Raw genomic sequence first — 23,116 nt, forward strand, 5'->3', positions numbered from 1 at the left:
GACAATTTTAAGATAGTATTTTCTCATCTATTCTAAGAATGTGAAATATATGAAGCCTCCCAACCCCGTCTTTTGTAACCCTACACCCAATAATTATCTCATCCTTACTCTCTTTACTCTGGCAACACTGGTCATTTTGCTGTTCCTGACATTACCAGGCCTTAAGTCCAGCCTTAAGGACTTTTCTTTGGCTCTATCCTATCTGGATATATTCTTAGTGTACTTCTTCTAAGTTTTTGCTCAAATCATATCTTTTCAATGACCACCCTATTGAATAGTGATAACTAACTCAGCACTAATTTCCTCTTAAAATATCACATGATTTAATTATTTATTATGTATAATTTTTCCTGTCTATCTTTCCATGCTAGAATGTAAGATATTCAAGAAAAGTGTCTTTGTTATGGAAGAATCTTAAGCACTTAAAACAGTGATGGCATCCAAATATTTGTTGAAAAAAATTTGTTCAGATCTTGTTTTGTTTATTTCAAAATTCATTTAAATTTCTTCATAGTCATGTTGTGCCTTTTGTGTAAAATGTATTGCTTAGAATTTTTGAATCTTTAGCTACCAGCAATGGACTTTTCCCTATTTTCATTTATAGGCACTTATTGCTAACATAGAAAAAAATGTGAGTTTTTTTGTATTTTTATCTTATATCCAGACACATAACCAAATTCTCATTACTTCTGATTTTTTAAAAATTACCATAAACAAAGAGAAAGGTTATGTTCTTTTTCTAATATTTTACCAATTATTTTATTTTATTGACTAATACATTCATCATATTTATTTGTTATTGATTTTTACAAATATTTCATGCATGTAAACAAAAGTATAATTTTTAATCATAAATAATCAATGTATCAATTGTGTTATTTAATTCTTCTACTTATATTTATTTTAGTTTGTTAAACCTGTCCAATTATTTGGAAAGTAATGTTTTGAAGCTCCTCAATAGTGTAGCATTCATCAGGTTCTCCTTATATTTCTATATTTTTGTTCATATAACTGACATGTTTTTATGACATTCCAGCTTGTGACTTTGTGTTTTCTTTTTTTCCACTCAAATGTAAGGTCCAGGTGGGAAGGGCTTTTATGTTTTAATTCCAGGAGCTGCTTTTAGCTTTTATAAATATTTGTTGAATGGAAAATGGAGGAATGAATGATTGAGTCTTCAACATATATTTTCCCATGTTAAGGTTGCCAGATATGAATGGGCAGTGCACGTTCTTCAGTTCATATGAAGCAGCTGGCAAGATGTCTCTTTTCAATGTTTTTAGAGCATTTAACTTAAAGTTCACCTTGTTTGATGTTCATAGTGCCATTCTGCCTTTTTTCCTGATTTCATATGCATAATACCTATGTGCTGACATTTTTATTTTTAACCATAAGTATCATTTATTTTGAAATTGTGTTAATATTTTATAAATAGACTATAGATAAATTTATTAAAACAAATTCTGCCAGTTCTGCTTCCCTCTTTTTTATATCATTGTCCTTATATTTGCTAGTTTGACAAATTGCTTTTCATTCCACTTTCCCATTGTTAATCTAGAAATTCATACACTTTTTCTACCTCATCAATTCTTATCTTCTCTTTCCCGGTTCTCATAGTTAACACATATACCTCCATTATTTGAATATTAGGTTTGAAGTATTTTCCCTACAAAGATAGACTATTAAATAATAAAGATGCTCTCTCTTCCTCTATCCCAACTCTTCTCCCTAAGAAGAGAATTCCATTTAAGCTACTTTCATTTTCTCTACCCAGCCCCCAACTCCTCAGTTTTGCTCGTATGGTTTAGTACACTTTTTTACCCTACACTATTATAATTTCCCTTAAAGAATATCTGATCTATTTTAAGATTTCTTATTGAGTATTAATTTTGCAAAATCTCTGACGATTTGTTCCTATCTCTTAAGATATAATGTTTGAGTATCTATCCTGGTTCATTTGTTGTCTGATTAATGTTCTTTCTTGGGTATTTTCCTCTAATTTTTCACAAGAGTGATTTATTCACTGAGATATGGTATGTTTTCTAAAATTTTTTTCTCCTTAAAAGATATAAACTTGTTAAAAAATTCTTAGGTCACATCCTCTTCATTTGTCCGCTTATACTTTCTAGCATTGCATGGAGGATGTCTGATAATAAAGTTATTGCTCATGACTAATACCACTTTATTTTGGGGGGCACACTAAAAGCTATGACTTCATCATTATACAATTCATCCATGTAACAAAATCACTTATACTCCCTTAATATTTTGAAATAAAAAATAATAAAGTTATCATTCATGACTAATACCATTTTATATTTTTGTTGAGTATATTGATTTATTTTTTATGATTTGTGTCCCAGACCATTAATTCAAGTCAGAAGTAATCCATCCTCAGGTTCTGTGTATTGCTGATTTTTTTAAGAAAAGAAGTCATTTTTTTTTTGTTTCTAAAATTCTCCTCTGTGTCAAACTTGAATTTCCTTAAAACTCTTATTGTATTTTTTTAAAAAATTCAGGTAGTCTATGTCAATGATTTCAGACTTAGTTTCCTCTCTACAAATACTTTGTCCTCTTGCATGGCTTGTTTTGTTTTACTTTTGGCTTGTTTTGTTCTGTTTGTGAAGGCTCAAGTCTGATCACTGGAACACCTAGCTACAGTAATTCCACAGGTGAAAGAAGGCAGAGGCCCTCCCAGATAGGAATTGCTGGCCTCGAATGAGCCCTCTGTAGAAAGCCTCTCTGCTCGTTGGTCTCTTCCCTCTTCCCCAGGCTGAGAGACCAAGATAACTCAAACCCACTACTTTTATTTATTCTTAGGTTTTTTGAACCAGGAATATTCACAGAGTCTAATGCAGACCTACATTTGATTTTGCATCTCTTCCCACCATCTGACACTTAATTGTCCAGAGCTCATAGTGCTGATATTGCAGTATTCACCTTGCCTGTGAGACTCCAAGTTTGGAAGAGCAGAACTCCATACCTCTATTCACTCTCAGGAAACCCATGTCCTTACTTGTATCTCTGCCATATTTGATTTGGAAGAAATAGATTAGACTTAAGGACTAAATGACAGGAAATGCACATTTCTAGACTTGCTCAAATTCAAAACCAGAGGCTGCATGTTAATAAGCAAACTGAGTCATCAATAAAGCTAGTATGATACCTGAGGGAAAGATATAGTTTTAAAATTTCATAGACAAGAGCAATTATTGGAAAAATATATTTATTTTATGCTTATGATTTGATAATTCACCAAATCAAACACTGTTATTCATCAAGAAGAAATATAGGAGGTGGAGGGAGAAAGGAAAGAGGGAGAGAAGAAAAGAAAGAAGGGAGGGAGGAAGAAAGGAAGGAGGGAGGGAAGCAAGGAAAGAAGGAAGGAAGGAAGGAAGGAAGGAAGGAAGGAAGGAAGGAAGGAAGAAAAAGAATGAAGAGAGGGAGGGAGGGTGAACAGGGATCTGGTGATCATGGAAGTCTCTTTTCCTGCTTGAATCAAGGATAACTAAACCTTGTCATTTCTCTATGGGAAGAATCTGAATACCCCTGAAAACACTGCAGAATAAGATACAAAAATATCAGGTGGGCAAAAGGATGACTAGACAGCATAAACCACAGCCAAGTTCATGCCATAGTAGAATCATTAGAATGTTGCCACTGGCTTGGCATTCGTGGCTACAAAACTCTGAATAGATTTTAAACTGTCTCCATACCTTTGGGTCAGTACCTCAAATTTCACATCTGTGGGTGGACATCAAATGTCCATGCACTGCCTGGACTGCCAGGGGGCTGGGAAAGTGAGCATTTCTGAGGATTACTCCAGTGGTGAAATGGCCACTGGATTCCACCATTACTGCCTGCTGGGGGTTGGCATGCTGAATAGCCATAAGGATGAAAAATGTGCACAAAGAACTTCTTTTGTGACCTCATATCCATACTCTTCTTCCCTTAGTAGCTCATCCAAATAAAAGGGTTTGCACCCAAAGTAATGTAACTCTCCCTTGTAGAAATGGAAATATACTCATCTCCTCCTCAAAGGGAGATCACTAAAGTGTCTTCAGCTATCTAGTGCCAAACCCAGATTACTGGTGATGCATATTCTTCATTTTATTGGGTTAGAATCAAGTTCTAATATTCTATAATGTTTGGACAAAAACTTCAAATTTAACTAACATTAGTACACACAAGTTGAGGGGGTGAGAGAAACTACAAATTTACACGTGTGTGTGTGTAAATAAAATAAAGGAAGTATAAACAGGCTCTAAAGCCTTTGCTTCCCAGATGGCCAGGACTGATATTTATAACTTCTCTGAGGTGATCTGCCATTTTATTTCTGAAGTATGTGACTCTTTAGTGATTTTTCTGCTATAGAATCACCATCATCTTCCATTTAATTTTACCTCTGAATAACATTAGTACAGGTAAAGGTCCCAGGAGTTCAACTGTGCTCCATGCCCTGCCACCCGACCCCTACAGCAGAGTGACAGCCCTGTCTCCTCATTGATCACTCAGATCCCCATAGCATCTGTTTATGCCACCATGGCTAACTAGGCAAACACTGAACTGACGGGGGAAGGAGGATCCCTGACACTCCACAGCTGGGCTAACATGCACTGAAGAGACTTATTTGCAGTGGGAACTGTTTGATGAACATTCACACCAGACACAAAGATTCTCACACTCGGAGCCTCCTCCTAGCTTTCCATCCACATAGCTCTTCCTCATCGTCTTCATCATTGGTCCACCTATGTGGCTCATTCCATATTCCTGACTGTTCAACCACACTATTTGCCACATTTTGTGAATTTGTATAGCTCTGTACTTCGGCTCTCCTTCCAGGATGGAATAAACTAGTTGATCTCCTGTCCATGGGGAGGGTTTCTATGCTATCTTATTTTTTTTTATGAAGAATGGTTTTATGACACCCATATCCCCTCTTCATTGTGATGCCAGTCACCTGTAACTCAGGCTAGCTTCTTTCCCTTCTCACACAGAGTGACAGGGACTCCTGATGCATCTACTGTGTGTGTTGGAGGAGGGTGGCCAGGTGGTACAATGGGAATGTGCTCCAATCACTGGTGCACACTGCATTTGCTTTTATGATTGTCTTCAGCCTTGTCTCGACATAACTTGATGATTTAATGCTCCTAGACATGCCAGCCTTCATAGCAACGTGAATCAAGTTCACACTCAGTTTTTGATGGGCAGCATGTTCAGCATGGCCACCTGGAGTCCCATGGTCTAGTAATAAGCCAAGAGCCATTTCTCAGAAGGAGACTAGTGACTCTATGCATAGGGGCTTTCACTGTGAGTCTCCTAACAGTATGTGGCAAAGTTTCTACACCACACAGCATCCATATCTGCAACACAGGCTGTATAACTTAGGTTGCAGACAAAAGAAATGATGCTACATGAGTTCAAATTGAAAGGACTTGAATATTTCAGGTGTTTCTTTACACAAACTTTTCTCTCACTTGGCAACCTAAGCTAGAGAGAATTTAATTCTATAGAACTTTCACAGCTGATGTTTCAGAACTTGTTGCTATCACACCAAACATCTAAATTGATCTGATGCTAATGATCACTTTCTTAGCAAAAATCACCCCCAATTTAAAATGCAAGATGCTCTAAACAATAGCAGCCTTCTCACTGAAATTTACATTTGAGCATAATAAAATTTAATTTTAGTATGGGCTAATTTCAAAATCTTTTGGAAAAACCAATAATTTGTTTATGAAATACAAGAGTAAAGATTATTTTTAACACTATAAATGTGAAGAAAATAAATTTCCAAATATAAAATCTTGTACAATAAATTGTGTTGATTTCATTTTGGGGGAGATATGTTAATAAGATTGTTAAATAGCACCATGTTACTAAAAGGTTAAAAATCATTGACCTGAAGATTATCTATTAATAGATTCTTCACACATTTTAAGCAACAGCATCTGCTACTGTTTCTCACCTCATAGTTTTTAAAATTATTTTTGTAATTATATTCTCTGAATGTTTATCTATTATTTATATCTTATTTATAAATACAGTTAATTTGCCTTAAATAAGGGAAAACTTCAAAAGTCAAATAGAGCATTTCGCTAGTTAAATTAGAGATTAAAAAGACAAATGATAACATGACAAGATGATAACTGAAAGTTCAGATTTGATCAAAAGAACATCTTTTGTGCATCTTTTACTTGGCACAAATTTAGTCATTTCTCATATACCAGTTGCATTGATATTTTTTCCTAAGTAATAGTCATTGTTAAGTGTGATCACAATGAAATACTTTAGAATATTTAATAATTTAATACAGATTTCATTATAACTACATCTCTTACTAATGCAGATTGAAAGTTGACTGTGTTTTCCCTAGATTGAAACCTAAACGGGGTCCAGCTTGACCTCTTTAATCTAAGTTCCGGTCGACAGAGATGCTGATTCTAAATGCTTCAGGATGATTTTAATGGGAATGCATCTTTGTTGGCTGATGTGGAATTTAGTGAACACTATGGCTGAAAAGATTAGGAAACTCAGTAAAGTTGCTGGACTTGAAAAGACAGAATGAGTTTGTTTTTGTGTTGAGTAAAGGGGTGTTTGAATGTTTCTTGGTAATGGGCTCTCTCCGCTGAACGTATTCTTAATCCATAAGCGTAATCTTAATCCGTAAGCGTACTCCGCACTATCCTCATTCAGGCATCTTACAAGAGTCATCTATTCCTGGGTGATTCACTAAAGACACATAGAAAAGTAGAACCTTCCCCACCTCACCACCACCTGGGACACCCTTGAAATCTACAACCTTTGAATGCCTCTTTATTCTCCACCCACTGATATTCTTGTCCTGTATCTTTCCATCATTCAGATGCTGGACAGTATTGTAACCTGATGCACAGTGGAACTTTCTAGAAAGATTTGGACAAGCCTGAGGTGTACTGTATGGCAGTACTGTTTACTGTACCAAAACAGAGGACAACTTCAAAACTTTCCTTTTCTTACACCTACACACACACACACTCACACTCACACATATTAGTGTAAGATTTGCAGCCTTGGCTGCAGCAGAATATTAAACTCTGTTTTCTGTCAATGTGATATAAAGAAACAAGAGGCCTCCATGTAATTTGGATTTTTCCATGTATCTAATTTCAATCTAATGTACTGTTGTGAAACTAAGCCAGTAAATCTATATGGCTGTTCCATTTGGGGACTTGGTCTGTTATCTTTAGTCTGTGACAACTCTGGTTTCCATTCCTTGTTCAGGGATGATAACAGTGTGATTTACAGGTATAACTAACAAATGAGATCAATTAAAATGTCTAAAAGTGGCACCTGTCTGAGTATAGGGTTGCACTAAATGATTCCCTCATCTTCGTTTCCTGTAGCCCCTGCCATTCGCAAGCCCTCTCCGCGTGCAGAGTAACAATGGAGGGTTGTTTCCTAATGGGCATGAACTAAGAAAGAAAGCAGGCCTTATCCTATGGTCCAGATATATGATTATTATCACTGGCTGGAAACAACAGGTGTATTTTTCAACTCCATTTATACAAATGATCCCTGTTTTTCATAGCATTCATTAATATAGCTTCTTAAATTGCCCAATTTGTTACAAATTTGTGCTATCAGCTGCCTTTGTGATTGAATTGAATTTGCAATGAAATAGAAGCTATCTCATTTGTGTACATCACTGAATACTTTGATCACTACAAGACAAACTTGATACTTTTAAAACATCTTAGGTTGTGGAGAAGGGGGAAATGGTTACTGCTGAGGATCAAAGTAGCAACTGGATAAAACACTCTGGACCTTCTTATTCACATTTCTTCCACAAAAGCACTGTAAATAAATAAATGAATAATATAATCATTTATGATTATAAAGCCTTATGATGATAAAGCATTATATTAAGTATGTAGAAAACCCGAAACCTCAGGTATATTTTTATTAGTAGGTTTGATTACAATTGAAAAGTTCAGTTGAACTTTATAAACATGCCTTTCAATCATGTACTCCTTTGGGGAGGAGGTAGATTGTATAATGAAAGATGAAAATTTCTGTTCCATGCTGTACCTCTGAACTCTGAAATGATGTTTATGCAATGAGTTGATATTATGAGTATTCTTGAAACTATAACTTAATAGAATTCTGAAAAAATAGCTGGAGTCTCCATTCTTAAGTGACATCAATCCCCAAATTAGAATATACCAGAGAGTGTGCGAGTAGAGAGATTTTGCCTACTAAAACATTCTCAATTCTTTACCTCAAATACCCAAGTCTTTTATAAATAAGATAGCCACACATGCCAGTCTGCCTCGGATGGTCCATGGTTAATGTCTGCCACCCACGCATATTTTTAAAGAGTGACTCCTTTCGTCTTCATGAGCGGATTGAATGACCAATCATGTAGACATCTAACTTGTAAGTCTAGCAATATTATACTGTAAAAGTTAGTTACATCTTATTTAAGCAAAATAATAGAGCAGTTATATAAATGTAATTAAAGGCATTCATCCAAATGAGAAACAGTTAGATACAAGTGATTTCTTTTTGTTGCTAAAACAGTCAGAACACCCTCAGCTGTGTAGACTGTGGCTCTAGAGATGCTAGTTATGATATGATTCTGATGAGTTAATGTTCAATTGGTTTAAAAATTGTACACAGAATTGCTATATCTTATTCTGCAACAAATGATAAAATACATCAGGAGGAAACCTAATTATACCTTATCTCATACGATTTCTCTTCATAGGTTGCAGGCAGTAGGATTCAAACTACCAAATCAAAGCTACTCTAATAATTTCTAGCATAAAGAGTAGCACCAACAAAATTTATATCACAAAGAAATAAATGCACACACATTTAAAATTTAAAAACTGATAATGCTTATGCTATTCCCTAATCAGACCCTAGAGATTATAGACAAATAAGAAAAGATGTTCTTCTGTGGTAGTACCAGGTATTTATAATTTTCTTTTATACATATTTTAATTATCCTCATAAAAACAATATTACTGAAGTTGCTAAAAGCTTCCAGAAACTTCTTAGCTAACAGTGTATTAAAGTAGATAGAATCTGAGAAATAATATAGGTCAATGTCTTCCAATAAGTCTAAGTAACTTTAGGAAGGTAGACTAATTTATCAAGGTCATGGAGAAAGTACTGGAGTTAGGGTTCTCGGCCTTTCTTCTTTCTTTTTCCTTTCTTATTTTCTTCCACTCTAATTTTAATAACTTTGTTAGGCAACTTGGTACCACAGACTCTGCCACTGCCCTTGGAGAGTGCAGGGTGCACAGGTATGTGCCGTGTTTATGAACAAGGGCTGCCATTAGCCCATGAGACCTGGTCCAGTTCACACCAAAGTTGTTCGCTACATGTTTAGCGGATTGAGAAGTTTTAGGATGCCTTCGTAGCTGGTGAGTGCTGTAGATGAAGGCCTAGATGTATGTCGCACATTGATTGATCCCCATCCCTAACTTTGGGAGTCATGAGCCACTCAGAAACAGTTCAAATGGTACTATGAGAGTAACTCACAGTGGAGTTCACTGTTTAGTGGAGTGAGTACTGACCTATTTAAGTAACTGTCACAAAATACCAGATACTAGGCTGAGAGGGTTGTGAGTGTTATCACTGTTCTGAATACAAATTGTTACCACCACATTCATTGCAGTGGGCCAGGATTGTCCTTGTTCTCCACCCTGTCCTCTCCAACTAGACCTTGAGCACTTTGAGAATTGGGCCAATGTTTTATTCATGTCAATTTTCATACACAGCAGGAAACATATACTTTTTAATAAATAATTGTTTAATGGATGGCTGGATGGATGTGATAGGCAGATCATTCAATTAGACTAAGACAGGCAATTGGATAAAAAGTATTTTAGGAAGAATAGATTAAGAAAGGTGGGAAGAAGAGATTTGCCAAAAACTGATATAAATTGGAGTATGTTTTTGTAGGGCAAGTAGAAGATTACGCACATCATTGAGAACTTGATATGCTGAACTAAGGAATTGGAATTTTTAAAAATATAAGAGACCAATAACTCCTTTAATGTTCTTAATAAGGTAAGAGAAAATATTTGATCTGTATATTTTTGGGGTAATTGATCCAGGAAATGGGTATAGAATAACTATCTCCGCTTCCAGGTCTATTTAAATATGGGAAAGGTAAACTATAAATGGTATACTCTAGTGGTTAAATATTATATAAGCCATTCCACTGAAAATAAGACCAAGCCAAAAAACCAGAAGACACTTGTCCTGTCTCCATCAGTTGCCTGGAGGCCCCTGAGGCTTGTGGTAAGTTCAGACCTGGCATTCAGGTTTAGAAAGTATCAAGTGAGGCTACCTAATTCAGTTAATCATGTATGGCAGCTCAAACTTGGAAATCTTTCCAGACAGCTTTCTAACCCAGGAATGGGCTACGATCCCATGCACCAGTCCTTATGGCCCTTTACCAGGAGGAAAGAGAAGTCAAAGAAAGAAACATTGATTAATTTCTCTCTCCCCATCAACTCCTTAAAACCTCAAACTTACAATAATAATAATTATATAACAATAACAATAATAATAATTTCTCATCATGGTCATAGACCAAAAAACAATGATTATTTTTCTTGCCCTTTTTCAATGGCCTGGCAATTAGGATTTGACATAAATTGGTAACGACCATTAAGGGATAAAAAGTAGTATTTTAACAGGGATATTGTGCGGGCCACCTTTGGGGGTTAGAGCTACAGCACACAGGGAAGCTACTCTTCCTTCCTGTGGGTCTTTTTGAATTCGGCTGATTAATGTTGAGTGTGTTCTTCCATCGGGTGCTGCGTTGAAAAGCACTGTTTACCATCAACTTGTAATCAACATGCCTCAGCAGCCTCCTATTACCCTCGATAACAGCGTGGCCGCAATTTGGACCTGAAAGAAATAGGTCCGGGATGGACCCTCTGATGCTTAGAGAGACTCGGCAGCCCTGTTATCTCCATTTGTAATTTGTTTTCAAGAACGATGATTTACATTTCAGCTGGATTACACCTTTTCATGTGTCACAGAGTAAAGTGGCTGCAGTGCAAACTCACAGCTCTGTCACATTTCAAATGATGCATTTGGGCCACCGTGGAGAGGACACTGCCGTTACAATTAAAACCCAAAGTGGGACAGTTCTTTTCGTGATGGGATAGTATCTATCCCTTGGTGGGTGACAGGAGAGAGGCCCAACGTGCTGTCCACACTGCTATTTTAAGATGGTATGAAACAGCGCTCTGCCACTGAGAGTTCTCACGACCCTAGGTTCTACTGAACGAGCGAAAATGAGGGCACCTGCTAATGTTATCTCACAAAGCTAAGTGAAAGTAAGGTTTGCTGTGGGCTGCCTCACATCATCTAAGAGAGCACACCTTTTGTTGGTAAATACATTCTACTAAAACACCAAATTATGACAAAGTAACATTACAGAGCAAAAGTCATGTCAGAATAGACAAATTATTACTTTTAGTAAGTGATTTTAAAGATCTTTATAAATATCTCTTATTAGATCTTATTAAAGATTTTATAAAGGTCTTTATTAAAAGACGCTTTCATATTATTTCACTCAATTATTGAAGTTAGTTCTTTAGTTTCAGATTTATTGGGGTATAAATTACACATAACAAAATTCATCCTATGAAGTGTACGATGTGATGAATTTCAGCGGCTGCTCGCAGTGGCACACAGTCACCACTACAATCATGTTACAGAAGGGTTCTGTTGCCACGGGAAGTTTCCTCAAGGCCATGTTTAGTCAATTCACTGCCCGGACCACCAGGTGCAGGCCAAACTGGTCTGTTTTCTGTCACAATAGTTTTGCCTTTTCTAGAGTCCCCCATAAATGGAATCATGTAGTATGTAGCTTCTATGGTTTAAAATTTAATCCCCAAAGTGATAATGCTGGGAGGTGTGGCCTTAAGAGGACATTAAGTTATAAAGGCAGAGCCCTCAGGAATGGACAAACACTCTTATCAAAAGAGCCTCCAGAAGTGACTTTGCTTTCTCTTTGCCCTTCAGCCTTTCAGTATGTGATGATGCAGCGAGAAGGCCTGGCCAGATGCAGGGTGCTTGATATTGGACTTCTAAGCCTCTAGAACTGGAGCCCAGAAATTTCTGTCCATTATACATTACCTAGTCTGTGGTATTCTGTTCCAGCCCCGTAGAACAGCTAAGACAGAAATTGGTACTGGGAGTGGGGGTTTTGTTATAACAAATACTTGAAAATGTGGAAGTAGCTTTGAAACTGGATAATGGGTAGAGGCTGCAACAGCTCTGAAGTGAATGCTAAAAAAGCCTGTATTGCCTTGAGCAGAGCATTAGGAGCAATTCTGGTGAGGGCGCAGAAGAGAAGAGATGTAGGGAAAGTCTGAAACTTCTTAGAGATGACTTAAGTGCTCATGCTCAGAGTATTGGCAGAAATATGGACAGTAAAAGCCATCCTGATGAAGTTTCAGATGGAAATGAGGAATATCTTATTGTAGACAGGAAAAGGCCAGTCTTGTTATATAGTGACAAAGAATTGTCTGAAATGTGTCCATGCCTGAGGGCTTTATCGAAGGCAGAATTTAAGAGCAATGAACTAGGGTATCTGGTAGAAGAAATCTCTAAGCAGCAACACATTTGGGGTTGTGAGTGGCTTCTCTTAACTGCATATAGTAAACTATGAAAAAAGAGAAATGATTTAAAGATAGAATTTATAATTAAAAGGGAAGTAGAATGTAAAGATTTGAAAAAATCCTCAACTTGACCTTGTAAAGAAGGAAAAAGTTGGTTTAGGACAGAAAACCAACGTTGTGGTTTTGATAATCTTCTTATCCAATGGTCATTGGAGAGAAGGAAGCCAGGTGTTATTCATTAAGACAATGGGAGAATGACCCCAAAGGCCTTCAAGGCTGTTCTTCCCCTCACAGGCCCAGAATGCTAGGGACTTGAGAGCAGAAAAGTTTCCAGGGAGAGGCCTAGGGGACCTGTGGGATGGTGGGCAGTATTTGCTGCCTGTATGACCTTAAGTATTTGCTCCTCACATTCCGGTACAGCACTCCTCAGCTGTTCCCAGTCATGGATCAAGCCAGACCAGGTGCAGCTCCAGCTACCACTCTAGAAGGTACAGGGAGTGAACCTTGGTGGTGTCCACATGGTGCTAATTCTGCAGACAAATAAAATGCATGATCTAGGGGGGCATGGCTGCCTCCACTTAGCTTGCATTCAAGAGATGTCATGGAGACCTGCTGCAGGGGTAGAGTTGCTACAGAGATTCCCCGCTAGGGCAATGTCTAGTGAAACTGTAGGGACAGGGTCACTGTAGAGAGCCCCCACTAAGGCAATGCCCATCAGAACTGTGGGGTTGAAGCCACTGCAGAGAGCTTCCACTAGGGCAATGTCTAGGAGGGCTGTGGGGTAAGGCTGCACCTAAGACCCCAGAACTGTGGAACTACCAGTGTGCAACATCAGACTGGAAGAGCATCAAGCATGGAATTCTAGCTCAGGAGAGCTGCTGCATGAGCTGAGGCTGGCAAAGCCAGAAGGGTGAGGCTGCCTAAGGCATTGGGGACCCAGCCTCTGCCCCAGTGTGTCAAGAGGTGAGACTTGGAATCAATGAAGATTATTTTGAAGACTTAAGATTTGATGTTGTTCACCCTGCTGGATTTTGAACTTACTTGGGACAAGTTACCATTTTTTTCTTACCTATTTCTCCCTTTTGGAATAGGAATGCAATAGGAATATGTCAGTCCCACCCTTGTATTTTAGAAGTAGATAACTTGTTTGATTTCATAGATTCACAGGTGTCTCAAGATGAATCAAGCCTTGAGTCCCACCCATATCTGATTTAGAAGAGCCTTGGGACTTAGGTTTTTGAGTTGATGCTGCAATGAATTAAAACTTTTGAGGCTACTGGGATAAACTGAGGGCATTTTGTAAGTGGGAATTATGAGAATTTGGGGGGATGTGGAGTGGAATGCTATGGTTTGAATATTTGTCCCCTCCAAAACTCATGTTGAAATTTAATTGTCATTGTAACCATCTTAAGAGACTGGACCTTCAAGAAGTGATTAGGCTATGAGGCCTTAATCTGTGTGAGTAAAATTAATACTGTTATAAAAGGGAAAGTTATGGCTGGGCACAGTGGCTCACATCTATAATCCCAGCATATTGGAAGGCTGAGGTAGGAGGATTGCTGGAGGCCAGGAGTTCAAGACTAGCTTGGGCATCATAGCGTGACCGTCTCTACAAAAAATAAAAAAATTAGCCAGGCATGGCAGGCATCTGTAGTCCCAGCTACTCATGAGGCTGAAGCAGGGAACATAATTTGGGCCCAGAGTTTGAGATTCAGTGAGTTGTGATTGCGCCAGTGCACTCCAGCGTGAGCAACAGAACAAGACCCTGTCTCTAATCTTCTTATTGATTCATAGCAACTTCTCATGTACTTTGGATATAAACCCTTTCATACTTACGTATTTTGCAAATATTTTCTTCCAAAACCTATTTTTTTTGTTTTGCTTTGGTTTGGTTTTGTGGGTTTTTTTTTTTTTTTGACAGAAAAAAAAGTCATAAGAATGCTATGTTTGTTTTTATTTTTAAAAGTTATCAGCTAACAGCTTAGAGATCAGAGGTTTCATATTAAATGATTCCTACATGTATGCGAACAGTCTATTCCTTTCTCTTGTGTCCCAGATACATTGACAAATATTTGTTAAATAAATCATAAATTAATTGTATAAGTTCTCTTTCATATCCCATGGAAATTCAGTATTAGTAGATCCCAAACTGAAATCATCATTTTCTCTTGTCAAATATGAGGTTTTTTTCTATATTTGTTCTTAATCATTGGTCACACAAGTCACAAATTTGGGAGTCATTTTGTGTAAGACCCCACTTAAAAAATATTGAAAATCAATGAAATTAATAGTTGAGTTTTTTTTTTAAAGATTAACAAAATTGACAGACCTTTAGCTAGACTGAGAAAAAAAGAATAGTCAAATAAATAAAATTACACATGAAAGAGAAGACATTACAACTGAAACCACAGAAATACAAAGGATCATAAGGGCCTACTGTGAAAAACTATAGGCCCAGAATTGAATAAACTAGAAAAAATGGATAAATTTATAGAAGCACACAACTTACCAAGACTGGATCATGAAGAAACAGGAAATATGAACAGACCAATAATGAGTAAGGAGGTTGAATCAGTAATCTCTTTGAGAAAAGCCCAGGATCTGATGGCTTCACAGGTGAATTTTACCAAACATTTAAAAAAAAAATTAATGTCATTCCTTCTCAAACTCTTTCAAAAAATTGAAGAGTAGGGAACACTTCCAAACTTACTTTATGAGGCCAGCATTACCCTTATACCAAAGCCAAAGATACTAAAAGAAGATCACAGGCCAATATTCCTGATGAACATAGATACAAAAATTTTCGGCAAAATACTAGCACACTGAGATCAACAGCATAGTAAAAAGATCATATATCGTGATAAAGTGGGATTTATTCTGGCATGCCAGATGGTTCAAAGTATGCAAGTCAATAAATTTGATACACCACATTAACAGAGGAAGGATATGATTATCTCAATAGATGTAGAAAAAGCATTTGACAAAATCTGACATCCTTTTATGATAAAAACTCTCAACAAATTAGGTATAGAAGGAATGTACCTCAACATAACAAAATCCATATTGGACAAATCTACAATTAATATCATACTCATTGGAGAAAAGCATCCTGTAAGATCAGGAACAAGACAATAATGTCCACTGATATTTAGCATAGTACTGGCCGTCCTTATCAGAGCTATTAGACAAGAGAAAGAAATAAAAGGCATCCATATGAGGAAGGAAGAAGTCAAATAGTCATGCTTGCAGATGACATGATCTTATATATAGAAACCTTAAAGACCAAAAACATAATTAATAAACAAATTTAGTGAAGCTGTAGGACACAAAATGAACATACCAAACCAGTAGCTATACGCTAACAATTATCCAAAAAATAAATGAAGAAAACTATCTCATTTATAGTAGCATAAAAAAATACTTAGGAATAAATTTAACCAAGAAGACAAAAGATCTGTAAACTGAAAACTATAAAACATTGAGGAAAGAAATTAAAAAAGAAGTATATAAATGGAAAGACATCTTTTGTTCATGAGTAGGAGGAAATAACATTATTAAAATGTTCACTATTCAGAGTGATTTACAAATTCAATGCAATCCCTATCAAAATTCCAATAGCATTTTTCAAAGAAACAGAAAAAACAATCCTAAACTTTATATGGAACCACAAAAGACCCAGAATAGCCAAAGTAATCTTGAACAAGAAGAACAAAGTTGGAGGCATCAAATTACCTGATTTCAAAATATACTATAAAGCTATAGTAATTAAAACAGTGTGGTACTGGCATAAAAACAGACATGTAGAACAAGTGAACAGAATAGATAGGAAACCCAGAAATAATGCCATGAATTGATGTTCCACTGATTTTTTTTTTTTTTTTTGAAATAGAGCCTTGCTCTGTTTTCCTGGCCTCCTGAGTATCTGGGACTGCAGGCGCCCACCACCATGCCTGGCTAATTTTTTCTATTTTTAGTAGAGAAGGGGTCTCCCTCTTGCTCAGGCTGGTCTCTAACTCTTGAGGTCAAGCAATCCTCCCAGATTGGCCTCCCAGAGTTCTAGGATTACAGGCTTGAGTCACTCCACCTGGCCAGTCCACCAATCTTTGACAAAATGCCAAGAACACACATGGCGAAAGATTGTCTCTTCAATAAATGGCATTGGGAAAACTAGTGTTGGGGAAGCAAAAGAATAAAATTAGACCATTATTGCATGCCATACACAAAAACCAAGTAAAAATGGATTAAAGTCTTAAAATGTAAGACCTGAAGCTGTAAAACTACTGGAAGAAAACTTAGGAGAAAAGCTTCTTGACAGTGGTCTGGGCAGTGAGTTTTTGGATAAGAACCTCATACCACAGACAACAAAAGCAAAAACAGACAATAGGATTTCATCAGTGGGATACTATTCAACCTTATAAAAGAAGGAAATCTTGTCATTTGCAACAACATGGATGAACCTGGAGGACATTTTCCTAAATTAATCAATTTGGGCACAAAAAGACAAATACTGCATGATCTCACTTATATGTGGAGTTCATCAAGGTCGAACTCATAGAGCAGAGGGTATAATGGTGGTTGCCAGGGGCTAGGGAGTAGGGGGAATGGGGAGATGTTAGTCGAAGTGTACAAACTTTCAGTTACAAGATGAATAATTTCTGAGGATCTAATGTACACCATGGTGACTATGGTCAATAACACCATGCTGAATTCTTAAAATTTTCTAAGAGCATAGATCTTAAATGTTCTTACCACAAAATAAAAGGTAACTATGTGAAATAATGGATATGTTAATTAGCTTGATAGTGGTAATCATTTCACAATATATACATATATCAAAACATGCTACACACCATATATGCATACAATTTTTTTTTTTTTTTTTGAGACAGAGTCTCACTTTGTTGCCCAGGCTAGAGTGAGTGCCGTGGCGTCTGCCTAGCTCACAGCAACCTCAAACTCCTGAGCTCAAGGGATCCTCCTGTCTCAGCCTCCCGAGTAGTTGGGACTACAGGCATGCACCACCATGCCCGGCTAATTTTTTCTATATATATATTTTTAGCTGTCCATATAATTTCTTTCTATTTTTTTTTTTAGTAGAGATGGGGTCTCGCTCTTGCTCAGGCTGGTCTCGAACTCCTGAGCTCAAACGATCCGCCCACCTCGGCCTCCCAGAGTGCTAGGATTACAGGCGTGAGCCACCGCGCCCGGCCTGCATACAATTTTTATTTGTCAACTATACCTCAATAAAGCTGGAGAAGAAAAGATACCAAAGAAAATTATTTTAAGAAATTAGAAGATAGAATTCTATCTCAGAGAAATATATTCTCTAACTGAAGTATCAAACACATGACTTCATATACCAAGATCTTTCACTGGAAAATATTAAGAAGACTATTTCTTTTGTTTTTCTAAGTAAAATCATTATAATGTGAAGAATATTATAGATATTCAGATATTCAAAATCAAAGAAATGGAGAGTAAATGCGATGTAGAAAAAAATTACTTGTAAGTTTCATTGTTGTCTATTTGTGGGAAAGTAATCTAATCACCTATCCCTCTTTCAGTGTTATTATAATATTATTTTTTAAATGTGTTAGAGTGGTGAGGCCAGGCCCAACTATTCTTTATCTGAGACATTAATTCAGAATTATATTATTTATAGAGCCATAAGGCCCAGCAAGAAAAGGTATTACCTACATTTTCAAGAGAGAAAAAGTAAGTGAAGGATAATCCAGTTAAAGTTGATATAAATTTACAAAAATGTCATATCATATAACTGACAAGTTCATGTATGTTCAGCTTCAGAGATGACTGGCATTTGAACTGTCAACCAACGTCAACAGTACTGGCTTCTATTCATTTCTTCTGACTCTGTTCTGTTGCATGTGGTGGCTACTGATTGCACCAATCTCCCCCCATGCTCATTATTAGAAGACAAACTCTGTCACTCCCATTCAAGACCAGGATTTTAGAAGCTCTAAAAAGGCAAGAGAAAAAATATTCTAGAACCTTCAGAAAGGAACACAGCCCTGCCACCACCTAAATTTTAGTCCTGTGAGACCATGTGAACTTCTGATGCACAGAATCATAAGATAATAAATTTGTGTTCTTTAAGTTTATGGTAAATTGTTGTGGCAGCAATAAAAAAAACTAATGCAATAATCTTTTATTTATTTATGCAGGTATAAATTTATATTGAAATTGTGGGGGGTTGGTTTGGCTAGGAGTGCTAATAGTCTGGTTATTAATATAATAAATAAGGAGCCTTGGAATAGTCATCCATAGTATTCCAGTTCCCTCCTAGCATTTGAATGTTCCATCTTTACTCATTTTTTTTCTCAAAAAATAATTAACATCAAAGGAAATAGAAATTAGTTCCAGAAAGAAATAGAAAGTTCACAAAAAAGAAAAACTAAATTACTGGTTACCAGCACAGAAAGAGAATCAAAGTAACCCATATGCTGTCCCTACATGCTAGGATTTATCCAATATATTATCTCACTTAATATTTCTGAAAACATGCAATAAAGTAGCCTTATATTTAATATTCTTACTAATAAAGAAAAAGAGAAAGGTTATTTGACCAATGGTACAAGCTAGTAAATACTACAGTTGAGCTTCAAACCTAGACTTTTCTGACTCCAAAATTCTTGCTTAAACCAAACCCAAAATTAGTGGAAGGAAAAAAATAATAAAGATCAGAGCAGAAATAAATAAAATTGAGACTAAAAATATACAGAAGATTAACAAAATGAAAAGTTGGTTTTTGAAAAGACAAACAAAATCAACAAAGCTTTAGCTAGACTAAGAAAAAAAGACCATAAATAAAATCAGAAATGAAAAAGAAGACATAACATCTGAGACCACAGAAGCACAAAGAATCATTAGAAACTATTACAAATAACCATAAGCCAACTAATTGAAAAATCCAAGGGAACTGGTTAAATTCTTGGACACATACAACCTACCAAGATTAAACCACGAAGAAAGAGAAATCTCAACAAACCCATAATGCGGAATAAGATCAAAGCCATAATAAGAAAAGCCCAGGCCCTGATGGCTTCACTGCTGAATTCCATGAAACATTTAAAGAAGTAATACCAATTCTACTCCAACTCTTCAAAAAAATTAAAGAAGAGGGAATATTTCCAAACTCATTCTATGAGGTCAGTATTACCCTGATACAAAAACAAGACAAGGATGCAACAACAACAAAAATGAGGCCAATATCACCAATGAACATAGATGCAAAAATCCTCAACAAAATACTAGTAAACTGAATTCAACAACACATTAAAGATCATTCACCATGATAAAGGGAGATTTATCTCAGGGATACAGGATGGTTCAACAATGCAAATCCAAAAATGTTATACATTATATTAACAGAACCAAGAACAAAAGCCATTTGATCATTTCAATAGATACTAAAACAGCACTCCATAAAATTCAACATTCTTTTTTGATAAAAACCTTCAACAAACTGGACATTGAAAGAACATCTCAAAATAACAAAATCCATGTATGACAAACCCACAGCTAACATTGTACTGAATAGAGAAAATTGACAGCCTTTCCTCTGAGATCTGGAATAAGATAAAGATGCCCACTTTCACCACTAATATTCAGCATAATACTGAAAGTCCTGGGAAAATAAATTAGGCAAGAGAAAGGAATAGAAGACATTCGAATTGTAAAGGAAGAAATCAAATTAACCTTGTTCACAGATGGCATGATCTTATACTTAGAAAAACCTAATGACTCCACCAAAAGACTATTAGAACTCTAAATGAATTCAATAAAATTTCAGGATACAAAATCAATAACAAAAATCGGTAGCATTTATATATGCCAACAGCAAACAATCTGAAAAAGAAATCAAGAAAACAATCCCATTTATAATAGCTACAAAGAATATAATAATCTAAGAATAAATTTAACCAAAGCAGTGAAAGATCTATATAAGGAATATTATAAAATCCTGATGAAAGAAATTGTAGAGGACTCAAAAAATGGAAGTATGTTCTATGCTAATGGATTGGAAGAATTAATATTGCTTAAATGACAATATCACTCAAAGCAGCTTACAAATTCAATTCAATTCCTATCAAAATACCAATGACAATCTTCACAGAAATAGAAAACATAATCCTAAAATGTATATGGAACCACAAAAGGCCCTGAGTAGCTAAAGCAATCCTGAGCAAGAAGAACAAAGCTGGAGGCATCACACTACCTGACTTCAAGGTATACTACAAAACTATAGTCAACAAATCAGCATGGTACAGGCATAAGAACAGACACATAGACCAATGGAACAAAATAGAGAACCCAGACGTAAATCCATACATTTACAGCCAACTCATTTTCGACAAGGGGCCAAGAACATACAATGGGGAAAAGACAGTCTCTTCAATAAATAATGCTGGGAAAACTGAATAACCACATGCAGAAGAATGAAACTAGACTCCAATCTTTTATGACGTACAAAAATCAAATCTAAATGGACTGAAGGCATAAATCTAATACCTGAAACTATGAAATTACTAGAAGAAAGCATTGGGGAAATGCTCCAGGATATTGGTCTGGGAAAAGTTTGTGTGTGTGTGTGTGTGTGTGTGTGTGTGCGTGAACTCAAAAGCACAGGCAACCAAAGCAAAAATCGACAAATGGAATTATATCAAGTTAAAAAGTTTTTGCCTAGAAAGAGAAACAACCAAGTGAAGAGACAACCCACAGAATGGGAAAAATATTTGAAAACTATCCATCTGACAATGGATTAATAACCAGAATCTATAAGGAGCTCAAACAACTCAATAGCATCAAAACAAATAATACAATTAAAAAATGGACAAGAGATCTGAATAGACATTTCTCAAAAAACGACATACAAATGGCCAATAGGTATGATAAAAATGCTTAATATCACTAATAGTAGAGAAATATGAATCAAAACCACAATGAGATGTTATCTTTCCCCAGTCAGAATGGTTATTACCAAAAAGACAGGGCATAATGGATGCTGTTGAGGATGTGGAGAAAGGGGAACCCTCATAGACTGTTGGAGAATGTAAATCAGTACAGCCACTATGGAAAAGAGTGTGGAGGTTCCCCAAAAACTAAGCATAGAACTACTATCTGATCCAGCAATTCCGCTACTGGGTATGTATCCAAAAGAAAGGAAATCAGTACATCGAAGAGATGTCGGCACTCCCATGCCTGTCACAGCACTATTCATAATAGCCAAGGAAACCTAAGTGTCCCTCAGTGGATGAATGGATAAAGAAAATGTGGTATATATACCCAATGGAATATTATTCATCTATAAAACAGAATGAAATCCTGCCATTTGCAGCAACATGGAAGAAGCTGGAAGCCATTATGTTAATTGAAATAAGCCAAGCACAGAAAGACAATTATCACATGTTCTCACTCCTATGTGGGAGCTAAAAAAGTGGATCTCATGAAGATAGACAGTAGATTGGTGGTCATCAGAGGTGGAAGGAAAGAATGAAGAGAGGTTGATTAATGCATACAAATATACAATTTCATAGAAGAAATAAGACGTAGTGTTTGATCAATCAGCTGGGTGACTTATAATTTGCAATAACCTATTGTATACTTCAAAATATCCAGAAGTGAATAATTTGAATGTATTAAAAGACAAGTATTTAAGGTACCATCACACTGATTTGATCTTTACAAATTATATAAATGTATTAAATTATCACATGTACATCTATTATATGTCAACCAAAAATTTTAAAAAATTCTTGCTGATTCTACTCTACTAGACTGGCCCTCCGAGGAAAGTCAAGTTATGTGATTATGTCTTTTATTCAGCATATACTCATGCCAAGAAAGGGGTCAGTGTACACAAGGAGGCAGACCTTCTCTACTGCTTCAGAAATCCCTTCTTTCTCCACCCAAAAATCAATCAACTTCACATACCCTCAGCACCACGCTAAACACTAATGACAAGTACCTAAGAGAAAAACAAAGCATGACCTCTTTCTTCAAGAGGGTTGCTAATATTTGGAGAGACAAGAGAGAAAGAAATTTGAAGAATACAATTAAACACTAAGTTATACAGTGTTATATGTTCCTAGGAGGAAGAAATCAGTGTGATCTGGGATATTCAGAAAGTCTACACAGAGTGGGAAGGACTCGGACAAAGTCAACAATCGGGCTGAATCCCTGTGGGCTTTCAGTTTCCACCTGCATGCTTGTCTGAATATAAACATTTGGGGGGGTACAGGGTGGCATCTCCCTGCTCTCAAGACACTCACAACCATTGCATGAGTTTGCAACAGATCAGAATTCATCTTGGGATGTGATATGTGTACATCAAAGAATTTACATAAAAATTGGGGAAAGAGTGTACTATCAATCCTGACAGTGTAGGACAGGTTCATTAGACTCAATATTGCCACAGTTTTTTGTTTGTTTTTTAATAGGTTCATGCCTGCACTAGTTCAAAT

Source organism: Eulemur rufifrons, chromosome 19 (assembly GCF_041146395.1).
Source record: "Eulemur rufifrons isolate Redbay chromosome 19, OSU_ERuf_1, whole genome shotgun sequence".
Classification (NCBI taxonomy): domain Eukaryota; kingdom Metazoa; phylum Chordata; class Mammalia; order Primates; family Lemuridae; genus Eulemur; species Eulemur rufifrons.